Source organism: Panthera pardus, unplaced genomic scaffold (assembly GCF_024362965.1).
Source record: "Panthera pardus isolate Hobbes unplaced genomic scaffold, ASM2436296v1 HiC_scaffold_13, whole genome shotgun sequence".
NCBI classification, from domain to species: Eukaryota; Metazoa; Chordata; class Mammalia; order Carnivora; family Felidae; genus Panthera; species Panthera pardus.
This window is the reverse complement of record NW_026526688.1, coordinates 96,355,660-96,367,311: the sequence shown is the minus strand read 5'-3', so window position 1 is coordinate 96,367,311 and position 11,652 is coordinate 96,355,660. Positions and strand designations below refer to the sequence as shown.

Sequence of the window (11,652 nt, the reverse complement as noted above, 5' to 3'; positions counted from 1 at the left end):
CTTGCTCTCGATTGGGTGTTGACGGGGTAACGTTGTCTTGGATCTCTCCCTTCTCCTCCCTTCTTTTGCAGACCGCGCTCGCGTGCGACGCCCCGCCCACCTCGCCCCACACTTCCCTGCTTTCGCTCGTCGCCTACCCTGGCTGAAGTGGAAGAGGGGGGCGGGCTTGAAGAAAAGATGCAGCGCCGGCCGCGCGCGCGCACAGGCCGAGTGAGACTACGGCGCGTGCGCGAGTTCCGGAGCGCCACGCGCTCTCCTTTCCTTTGCAACTCCTCCGGGAGGCAGGCTCCGCCCAGTCCCCCTCGCAATGCGCGTGCGCCCTGGAACCGCTTCCTTTCCCAGGTTTAAGTTCGTGTCCGCGAACTCCCGCCTCTTCGCTTTTGCTCCGCTAGGGACTTCACGTGCGCCTAGGCGGCTGCGGAGGCGGGAGCCTGGCTGGGTCGCCTTTTCGAGGGCGCAGGTTGGTGGCTTGTGGGAGGCCACGACTTAGTTTTAACTGCTGGCGCAAACTATTGAGGGGCGTCCCTTTTTCCGCCGTGGCGCCGGCGCGCCTTTCCGGAAGCTGGGAGCGTGGGCGCGCAGACAAGCTACCGCCCAAAAGTTTTGGCGACGAACTGGAGTCTTCTTGTCGCGGATAGAGTGCACAGTGCCCGCACTACAGTTATTTGGCAGCCGGAATCTACTCGCTCCTTGCGCTAGCACGGAGCAGCCACTCCCGGGTGGTTTTGGTCAAGACTTCGCTTGTAGAATTTTCTTTCAGGTTTCAGACTAAAGGTGTTACCGCTTAAATCATAGTCCGTGGCGGTAGGGAAGTGGCTAGAATGAGGTGGTCCTTTGATTCGCTCATTCAGCTTTTTTTACATTTTTTTTTTAATCTCCCTAAGTCTTTCACAGTCTTTTAGCCTCTCAAGTCCTTTAAAAATCTGGTATAAATTCACCTCTGAAGCCTTATTCTGGGCTCCTTACCTCAAGCACTCAACTCCTTTGACTTGCTGTCTCGTGTCCTAGTCTGTTGTCTTTGTGTCAGGGAGTTCCCCCACGCCCACTCCCAAGAACTACTTGCTGTGAACAATCGGTGTGATAAATGAGTGAAGGTGTATTAAGGGAGTAACAATTTTCATTTAATCTTGAGGAACCGGTGCGATGGAGGAGAGACCCGAAAAGCAGTGGGGGCATATGATACGAACTAAAGTACTTACTAGGGAAAGGGCTAGTGTTCCATTTTCGCTTCAGTAATCAGGAGCAAAGTCTGGAAAATTAGGTTGGTAGTCTTAAGTCAACAGATAGGCTTGGATTTATACTACCCGTTTTGGAGGAGCCATTGAAGAGTTTGAAGGGGCAAATGACCGGATAAAACTTCTCTAGATTATCTACCGGATGTATTAAAGACTGGAGTAGGAAAAGCATGGAAAACAAGTTAGTAGGCTATGGTATTAGTGCAAGAAATGAGGAAACTTAGAACTAAGTGGCATTTGGGCAGGGGTCTGCAAGCTTTTCTATGAAGAGCCAAACATATTTTAGGCCTGTCTTTCATAATTACTCAACTGTCTTATAGTAAGAAAGCAACCTAAAAGATGCTTAGAGGAATGAGCATGATTGTGTTCCAGTAAAACTTTATTTATGGACACTGACATTTTAGGTGTCATGAAATACTATTTTTTTTCAACTCTTTAAACCTGTAAAAGCCATTTTTTGATCTACAGAGATACAAAAAGAGTCTATAGGCCATAGTTTGCTCACCCCTGTACTTTCTTGGGGCAGAATGAACAGGATTTAATTGGGAAAAGTAAGTGACCATATGGTCTAGTCTCCAATCTAGAATATTTTTGGAACTGAAAGGTGGCACTATACACTGGGAGAACAAGATTAAAATTAGATTGTCCCAGGCAAATCTAAGTGGTCATCCTGAGGTTAATGGTTAGATGTCATAACTGCTTTAGGACTTGGTAACAGGAAATGCCAATGATGGAAACAGGATGATTGGGAAGAAACTGGTTTTGGAGAGAAGATGGATGCTTGGGATGAGATGCTTGGGAGAGAAGATGGATACAATTGGGATGATCTCAATAAGCAGGAAGAAACCACCTGAGAAGCTGCATAGCAGGCCACTCCTTGTATGTTATTGACCGCACTGGGTCACTAACTATTCCCTAAACAGTAACTGACAAGGAGTTTGGGATTACCATGTCTGGTTAGTGTTTATCTGACTTTTGGCAGGTTTTATGCAGGATTGTGGCATGCATTGCTGGACACTTAGTATCTGTGGCCCCTTCCCACTAAATGACAGTAGCATACCCCTGACATTGGGGCATCAAAAAACAACCTTCTTTCCTCCCCTAGAAAGGTGTTAGTTGAGTGGTTAAACCAAGTGGCTTAAACCATCAGGATTTACCTTGGAGCTGAATTATACACATGTATGTTTCTTTTCCCTGATTGGTTTGAAAGGAAGAGATGAATTGAGCAGTATTGAAGTTGTCAAGAAAATAGAGTGGGGAATGTTGGGTAGGTAACCAACATTGTTTGCCATGAGAGTAAAAAGTCAAACATTTTCTTATATATCTTTGATAAAATAAATATCTCAACTTCTTCACACTTGAAGCCCCCCCCCACCCCCCCCACCCCCGTCTAAAGTTTTTTTCTGAGCAACTTATTCTCATTCTAAGCCCCCTGAATTGGTCCAGAAGGCAGTTCTTTCTCTCTGCCAGGTAACAATCCCTCACAGTAGGATATTCCTTCTTTGAATACTGTAGTAACTTTCTGCTCTTCTTTCCCTTCTTTGTTCCACATGAAGGCACTAGTCCTGTATACTGATTTTCTTAATTTGGGCACCCTATCTCCAGTGTCACTCAGCTATTTAAAGGAAACAACTCAGAAATCTCAGTTGGCACTCAGAGTCGTCTATAAATCCACAAATGGCTTTGCTTCCTCCCCTTCTGCAGCAAACCTAATCTTTACACATAACTTCTATTACTTCGATGCATTTCCTTTTACAATACCTAATCTCCATCCTCCCCATTGCTAAATTCATTCCCCACTCCAAGACTTTACTCATTCTATTTCCTCATTAAGAGTGCCCTTCTTAATCCTTTCTCCACCCAAATTCTGTTACCTTCCAATTCCTTCTCTAATTCTGCCTCTGTCCCAGGCTGTATCAGCCCACAATGATCTCTTTCTCTGAATTTCTACCAATTTCTTCCCTATACTATCCATTTTATTTTATGCTCTTGACTATTTTGTTACTGAAACTCTGCTTTGGGTCCCTACGTGTCTCCTTTTGCATCTGTAGATATTCCTTTTCTGAGTCTTTTCCACCTCCCTTTTCCTCCTTATAATCCACCCCTGCTTCACCCAGAAGTCATCTATAAGCATCTGTTATTATCTATGTTCTTTTCTCCTCTTGTTACTCTTTTTTCCTTGACATTTTATCTACTTAGTGATTTACTTCTCATCTCTATGGAAGATGTACCTCTCCAGCCCTGACCTCTCTCTGGGAGATAATAGTACTGGCCACCAAATATTTCCATTTCTTCTCCCACACACATAGCAGACTTGCATTTCCCTATTCCTTTGAACTCAGTGTGGCCAATGAAATGTGATTGGAAGTGGTCTGTATCACTTCCAAGTAAAAGCTTAAAGAATGCACAATTTCTAGGGGCGCCTGGGTGGCGCAGTCGGTTAAGCGTCCGACTTCAGCCAGGTCACGATCTCGCGGTCTGTGAGTTCGAGCCCCGCGTCAGGCTCTGGACTGATGGCTCGGAGCCTGGAGCCTGTTTCCGATTCTGTGTCTCCCTCTCTCTCTGCCCCTCCCCCGTTCATGCTCTGTCTCTCTCTGTCCCAAAAATAAATAAAAAACGTTGAAAAAAAAAATTAAAAAAAAAAAAAAAAAGAGAAAAAAAAAAAAAGAATGCACAATTTCTAAATAAACTTTTTTGTTTTTTTGTTTTTTTTAAAGGGAGATGCCGGGGTGGTTCAGTTGATTAGCATCCAACTCTTGGTTTCAGCTCAGGGCATGATCTCACGGTTTGTGAGTTTGAGCCCTGCATCGGGCTCTGTGCTGACAGTATAGAGCCTGCTTAGGATTCTCTCTCCTTCTCTCTCTTCCCCTCCCCTGCTCATGCTCTCCCTCTCTCTCTCTCAAAATAAATAAACTTAAGAAAAGAATGCATAATGTCTCATGCCCTCTTTCCTTTTGGCAAAGTGATGGAATGTTTTAGTTATCTATTGCTGTATAACAAACCACTCCAAATCTTAGTGACTTAAAATAGTAACTGGTTTGGGGCACCTGGGTGGCTCAGTCAGTTAAGTGTCCAACTTTGGCTTAGGTCATGATCTCAAGGCACACAAGTTCAAGCACCGTGTTGGGCTCTGTTGTTGACAGCTCAGAGCCTGGAGCCTGCTTCAGATTCAGTGTCTCCCTCTGTCTCTGGCCCTCCTCCGCTCATGCTCATGCTAATGCTCATGCTCACGCTCATGCTCATGCTCTGTCTCTGTCTCTCTCTCTCTTAAAAATAAACATTAAAAAAAGAGTAACTTTTATTATCACTAATGGTTTTGTGGATTGAATGGGCTCATGGGCAGCTGTCTTAACTTGCTTGGGGTCTCATGTGGTTGCAGCCAGGTATTTTCTGGAGCTGGAGTAATTAGGAAGCTTGACTGGATGCGAGAATAGCCAAGCCTTTCTTCTTCCCAGTGTTATCCTAGGGCCTTGCTTCACAATGGCTTCTCCAGCAGAATAACCTAATTTCTTAGTAGTTCAGGACTCTCAAAAGTGCAAAAGCTTCCAGGTCTTGTAAGTCTTAGGCCTAGAAATAATACATTCTATTGGTTAAAGCAGTCACAGGGCCAGCTCAGTTTCAAGGGGAAGAGAAATAAACTCCACCTCTTGAATGGAGACTGGGGAGAAGAGTGATAAAGAATTTGTGGCCTTCTTTAATCTGTCACCCCGACAATGTTTCATATGGTGGTTGCTTACATCAGTGAGGGTCCTAGATTCAGGGCAAAGTAGAAAAGAGCCTTTAGGTGACAGACACAGTCGTATGAATGAGAAATACATCTCTGCTGTTCTAAACCACTGAGATGTTTAGAGCTGTTTGCTAGCAAACAAAACCTAATCTACACTAATACAAAAACTGGTACTGGAAGTAGGGCACTATTGCAGCAAAAGCCTAAAATATGTGGCATTGACATATATGTGTCTGTTACAAATGTTAGTGGTTGGTTGGTAGGCAGCATCTAGTTCTGATTCACTTATGAATCTCCCAGCAAATCTAGCTCAGAAATTTGAGCTCAATAAATATTTCTTAAATAAGAGAGATTGTTTCTTATAATTCTGTTCTATTTCTTTATTTTAGGGGGAAATACTTCTTTCCTGCATCAGATGTTTCTTGAAGTATGGAGTGGGTGCCATGATCTTAACTCTCAATACTCTATTCCAGTGCTACTAACAAGTTTCCTGATGTGTAAGTTTGGCACATGCAGCCCACCTTCTCCCTTTCCCCTTTCCCATGGGAGTCAGGCCTCCCACAGAAAGTGTGCTTTCTACTCTACTGCTTCATATCTTAAATTTCACAGGGGCCTGCCTATGCCAGGGGATGCTTGGGTAAGCTTAACAGGATGGGCTCTTTGGGGGAGGTGTTTTTTTTTGTTTTTTTTTTTTCCTTTCAGTTTTAGGAGCTAAGTTCACTGCCAGGGTAATTTAGGTAATTTAGTATCTGAACTTTTCATTTCTCCCTGGAAAATTCATATTGGGAGGGGGTCATAATCAAATTGAGCACATCTTTTTGGCTTTTAATTTTTAGAGTATTTTTAGTTATCATTTGATCTTCTTTTAGGAACTTCTGTTAATGTTGAAAAATGTAGGGGGACATAATTTGAGACAGCAATAGAGCAGGTTTTCACTTATAGCCTTGGGTACAAAACAGCCTTGGAGCTGATTTAGTGATATGTTGTTTTGACCCATTCAGGACATTCAAGGGAACAAAATCTATACCTGTGACCCCAGGAGATTCCACAAAAGGGAGAAGAGACCTTATGAAGATGCGAGCACAATTGCCCTAACTGACCTCTGACTTCTTGACCAAGAAGGATAACCATATCCGAAGTTGATCTCAGTGGTAAGCTGAAGGCATAAGGCAAGGGTCTTCATACATTTTGCTGACATACATTTTGCTGACATTTGCTGACATACCAAATAATTTTTAAGTTGATGTGTAAAATTTTTTGTCCTAAAATTAGTTGCAAAAGATGTAATTTCTGGTTAAAGTAAATATGAATATTTTAAAATAAAAAGGGTTAAGATGCATATAATCAAATCAAATTCCATAGAAATTGAATACTCATCCTCATCCATTTTTATAGAAATTTACATTATTTTTTCTATGAGTTTGTATTTTCACTCTACTTCCCCACAAGAGTTTTAAAAATATATTTTTATGCTCAAATATATTTTACTGCTTGTTCTGTCATTCTTTTCTGCAATAAAAATTTGTTTATAATTAAAAAAAAATTATGACTCGGGGCGCCTGGGTGGCGCAGTCGGTTAAGCGTCCGACTTCAGCCAGGTCACGATCTCGCGGTCCGTGAGTTCGAGCCCCGCGTCAGGCTCTGGGCTGATGGCTCGGAGCCTGTTTCCGATTCTGTGTCTCCCTCTCTCTCTGCCCCTCCCCCGTTCATGCTCTGTCTCTCTCTGTCCCAAAAATAAATAAAAAACGTTGAAAAAAAAAATTATGACTAAAAATTGTAAGTGTCAAATATTTCTTCTGGATTGAATTATTATTACAATTATGAGTACATAATTGATAATAACAGTGTTACAAATTTCTTTTTATTTTTTAATTTTATTAAACATTTTTTTTTAAATGTTTATTTATTTTTGAGAGAGAGAGACAGACAAAGTAGGAGCAGGGGAGGGGCAGAGAGAGAGGGAGACACAGAGTCCGAAGCAGGCTTCAGGCTCTGAGCTGTCAGCACAGAGCCCAATGTGGGGCTTGAACTCGCGAACTGCGAGATCATGACCTGAGCCGAAGTCAGACGCTTAACCGACTGAGCCACCCAGGCACCCCACATTACAAATTTTTACACATAGCTACTAAAGAGAACTAAAATTTTATTGGAAATATGTCTCTCAATGAAATGGTTGGAGCTCCCTCTTCCCAAATAGTTCATGAATGTAATTTTTTGCTAGGAGACAGAATAGAAGACAGAAAAAGACAGAATAATACCACACGGTACAGGACTTACCAAAAATGACTAAATGATTATTGTAAATGCATTTCAAAATGCATTTATATAAAATAGAATACTATATGTAGAAAACTGCATATCTAAATCTCCATAAAAGATAGGGATGAATAATGATGTAAGAAATGGTTAACAAATGACAATGAACAGTAGTGTTTGAGTAAAACAATATAGATTTTCTGTATTTAGTAATCTTTAGGTGAAAATTAATGAAAATATTTTCTCCTGTGAGTCTGTATAATTGCTCAAGAAAATACAAAACATTGACTGACTTCTGATACATATTTCTTTTACGTATAACACTGATTTGTTTATTGGAAATTTGTAATTTTTTAACATCTTTTTCCTTGAAATCCACTGAAATATGTAACTGAGACATAGGAGAATGAGATTTTACATCAAGTTCTTTCTCATTTCTGAGCAGGTGTGCCTTGTAGCTGACTAGTATTTCCCAGAATGTTTTCCACAAATTTCCATATTTGAATTCCGAGACAGATATATGAAATCTTGCTGTGAGTTTGTTACCCAGATGAAGTAAGGCTCAACCTTCTTCAGTATTTCTCTTTGCTATCTCAACAGGATTCTTTGGCATTGTCAGGGAGTGGAAGCGGAAATAGTATTGGACCATTTCTGTGCTTCTCTCTTAACAGATGTATAAGATGAGGAAAATCAGGAAATCTTCCTACAGGCTTAGCGTGCCTCGATTAAATTAAATATTGACATTGGCATTAGCATTGTTTCTTTGGTGACTCAGATGCTTTTTTTTTTTTAAGTTTATTTTATTTATTTATTTATTTTTACCATTTTATTTAATTTATTATTTTAATTTACATCCAAGTTAGTTAGCATATGGTGCAACAATGATTTCAGGAGTAGATTCCTTAATGCCGCTTACCCATTTAGCTCATCCCCCCTCCCACAACCCCTCCAGTAACCCTCTGTTTGTTCTCCATATTAAGAGTCTCTTATGTTTTGTCCTCCTTCCTGTTTATAATTTTTGCTTCCCTTCCCTTATGTTCATCTGTTCTGTGTCTTAAGGTCCTCATATGAGTGAAGTCATATATTTGTCTTTCTCTGACAAATTTCGCTTAGCATAATACCCTCTGGTTCCATCCGCATGGTTGCAAATGACAAGGTTTCATTCTTTTTCATTGCCAAGTAATACTCCATTGTATGTATGTGTATATGTGTGTGTGTATACATACATATATATGTATACATATATATACACACATATATATACATACATGGATGAAGAAGATGTGGTATGTATGTATGTGTGTATATATGTATACACAATATACATATATGTATATACATATATACACATACATACCATGTATGTGTACACATGTGTATATACATATATGTATCTGTATACGTATATGTATATATGTATACGTATATGTATATATGTATACATACATATACATATATACGTATATATGTATATATACATATATATGCACATACATGTATATGTATATGTATGTGTGTATACATATCTATACATGTATGTGTATATATACATATATATGTATACACACACACACATACATACATACCACATCTTTATCCATTCATTCATCGATGGACATTTGGGCTCTTTCCATACTTTGGCTATTGTTGATAGTGCTGCTATAAACATGGGGGTGCATGTGCCCCTTCGAAACAGCATACCTGTATCCCTTAGATAAATACCTAGTACTATAATTGCTGGGTCATAGAGTAGTTCTATTTTTAGTTTTTTGAGGAACCTCCATATTGTTTTCCAGAGTGTCTGCACCAGCTTGCATTCCCACCAGCAGTGCAGAAGAGATCCTCTTTCTCCACATCCTCGCCAACATCTGTTGTTGCCTGAGTTGTTAATGTTAGCCATTCTGACAGGTGTGAGGTGGTATCTCATTGTGGTTTTGATTTGTATTTCCCTGATGATGAGTGATGTTGAGCATTTTTTCATGTGTCGGTTGGCCATCTGGATGTCTTCTTTGGAGAAGTTCTATTCATGTCTTTTGCCCATTTCTGCACTGGATTATTTGTTTTTTGGTGTTGAGTTTGAGAAGTTCTTTATAGATTTTGGATACTAACCCTTTATCTGATATGTCATTTGCAAATATCTTCTCCCATTCTGTCGGTTACCTTTTAGTTTTCCTGATTGTTTCCTTCGATGTGCAGAAGCTTTTTACTGTGATGAGGTCCCAATAGTTCATTTTTGCTTTTGTTTCCCTTGCCTCCAGAAGCTTTTTTGTACACAGGAACATTTGCCATCGTAAGATCTGGGATGAGTGAGAGGATGTCTGTTTTTTATAAGTGGGAAAAGAATGATTTTTACAGGAAGTTGGAAAAACAGAATTGTTGTGACATTTCAACTTCAGTCATATTTTAGGCAGCTCAGTTTTAGGAAAGAGTAGATGAAAGTTGAATAAATGGGATTGATTTCCTAAAAATCATCTGTGTTTTCCTTGGAAAGTACTTATAGAATCCCAGTGTAGATAGACTCCAGTTTGAAAACTACTAAGTTTAAGACAATAAAATTATGTAGGGAATACAGTGTAGTTGCAGGGGATTCTGTTAATGCTCTTAGCCTCTTGGGCCTCTTGGCCTCTTCCCCATGGGCAAGATGCTGAATGGTGAGAAACTAGGTGAGAAAGCTCAGCCTTGTGGCCAGTTTTACTCTTGGAGCAAGGCTGCCATCAGGAATCATGCCTTCTGGTCTGTTTCTTTTTACTGCAGGTTTTACAGGGACATGTCTTCAAGTGGGTGGAGGGGAGAGTCTCTGTCATCCTGCTCTGCCAGTCAGTGACTCAGTGGTAAGTATGCCTGCTCCCATTGGTGGTGCCTTGTTCCCAGCATCAGCTTTATCAGTAAGAGTGATAATTCTCAGCTGTCTACTGTTTTGCCTGTTTTTCAGTTTGTTCACAACTTGGTAGGAAGAAGGATGTGGTTTACTGTGTCCCCTAAATACTCTCCATTTTTAATAGTGCTATGAATATTAACACAATAAATATGTACTGTGAGTTTTCCTGAGTTCTTTTAGCCATGAAGTTATTATCAATGCTGCTTGCTTTTTTTCCTAATAGATTTGTGCATAGCAGTAAGTGTAATTTGTTTTCAAATGTTATTTGCCAAGAGACTATCACTGGGCAATATACATAAAACATCAGGAGAGTTAAGTTCAGGAGAAAAAGAATTGCTCTGTAGCCTTAAAGAGTTCTTTAACATACACTATGTCCCAAGTTTCACAGGTGAATGAATACATTAAGGGGTTGACTCAGGAAATTGGGCTTGCTATTCTGTTTCTTCCTGTGCTACAATTTACCTAGGTTGCTAAGCCTTAGTTTGAACATTCATAAAACAATGGTATAAAGTATGGCCATTATATGAGAAAATAAGATTATAAAGCAAAATAAGGAAGTGATAACTAATAGAAGCTCTGGGCATAAATATCTCTCATATTTCAAGGAAATGGCACTTTTTAAAGGGACACAAACCTATGTTCTCTAAGCACTTGGATCTTTATAAAGTAACCTATGTTTTTGATTACGAAAAAATCTGTCAAGTTTAAAAGGTTTAATTTAACACAAAATAAACTCTTCTTGAATTCTCTACAATGGATTTGTGCAGATAATTCAAGTATTGTCCTACACTAGCAGAAATTTTGACTGACTTTGACTTTGTTGTGGTTATTGAAAGGAAGTTCTCCAGTAGAACCCCACTTTTTAAAAGGAAACAGGTTCAGGAATTTCTGACAAGAAGAACCAAAAGATCACAGTTTTGATTCTTCTTTTCCTCTTGCCTCCAACATCTAATTTAACATCAAGTCCTATTGACCCTGTTTCCAAAATAGTATATCAAACATGACCAACCACTTCTCCATAGGTCTACTGCTACTATCCTAGTACAAAATCAGTTGCTCTGATTTGGACAATGACAACAGCTTCTTGTTTGTCCATTCTTACCTTCTTTGTCATTAACCATTTAACAATATAAATCAGACTCTATCACTTCCCTATCTATACTTCGCTAATGTCTTTCTTTTGCATTGTAATAAAATCCAAACTCCTTATCATGGCCTATATCATCTATTCTACACCTACCTTATGGTCACTCTCCTATCACCTTCCTTGCTCATTATGTTTCAGCCATATTGTTTTTCCATCTTTGTTTGAATATTCCAAGCTCATTCCTACTTAGATTTTCTAAGGCCTGACTGAGAATATTCTCGTCAGTTAGGACTCAGCTCAAATGTTCACCGCTCAAAGAAGCTGATGTATGTCTAAAGAGCTCTTACTCTGTCTCCCTCAACTTTAATCATTCCCTATCCTGCTTAATTTTCTTTATCACATTTAGCACTACCTGAAATTATCTTATCTTTACATGTTTATTTTCTATCCCTCTGCTCACCCCCAATAG

At 39.9% G+C, this 11,652-nt stretch overlaps 1 long non-coding RNA gene across 1 annotated transcript; it reads left to right on the top strand.

Annotated features, from left to right (window-relative positions):
* Positions 1-328: 328 nt before the first annotated feature.
* LOC128776541 (uncharacterized) lies at positions 329-6,156 on the top strand. Its single transcript, XR_008421678.1, has 3 exons — positions 329-460; positions 5,352-5,459; positions 5,964-6,156. It is a non-coding gene; the product is annotated as an uncharacterized LOC128776541 (long non-coding RNA).
* Positions 6,157-11,652: the final 5,496 nt, after the last annotated feature.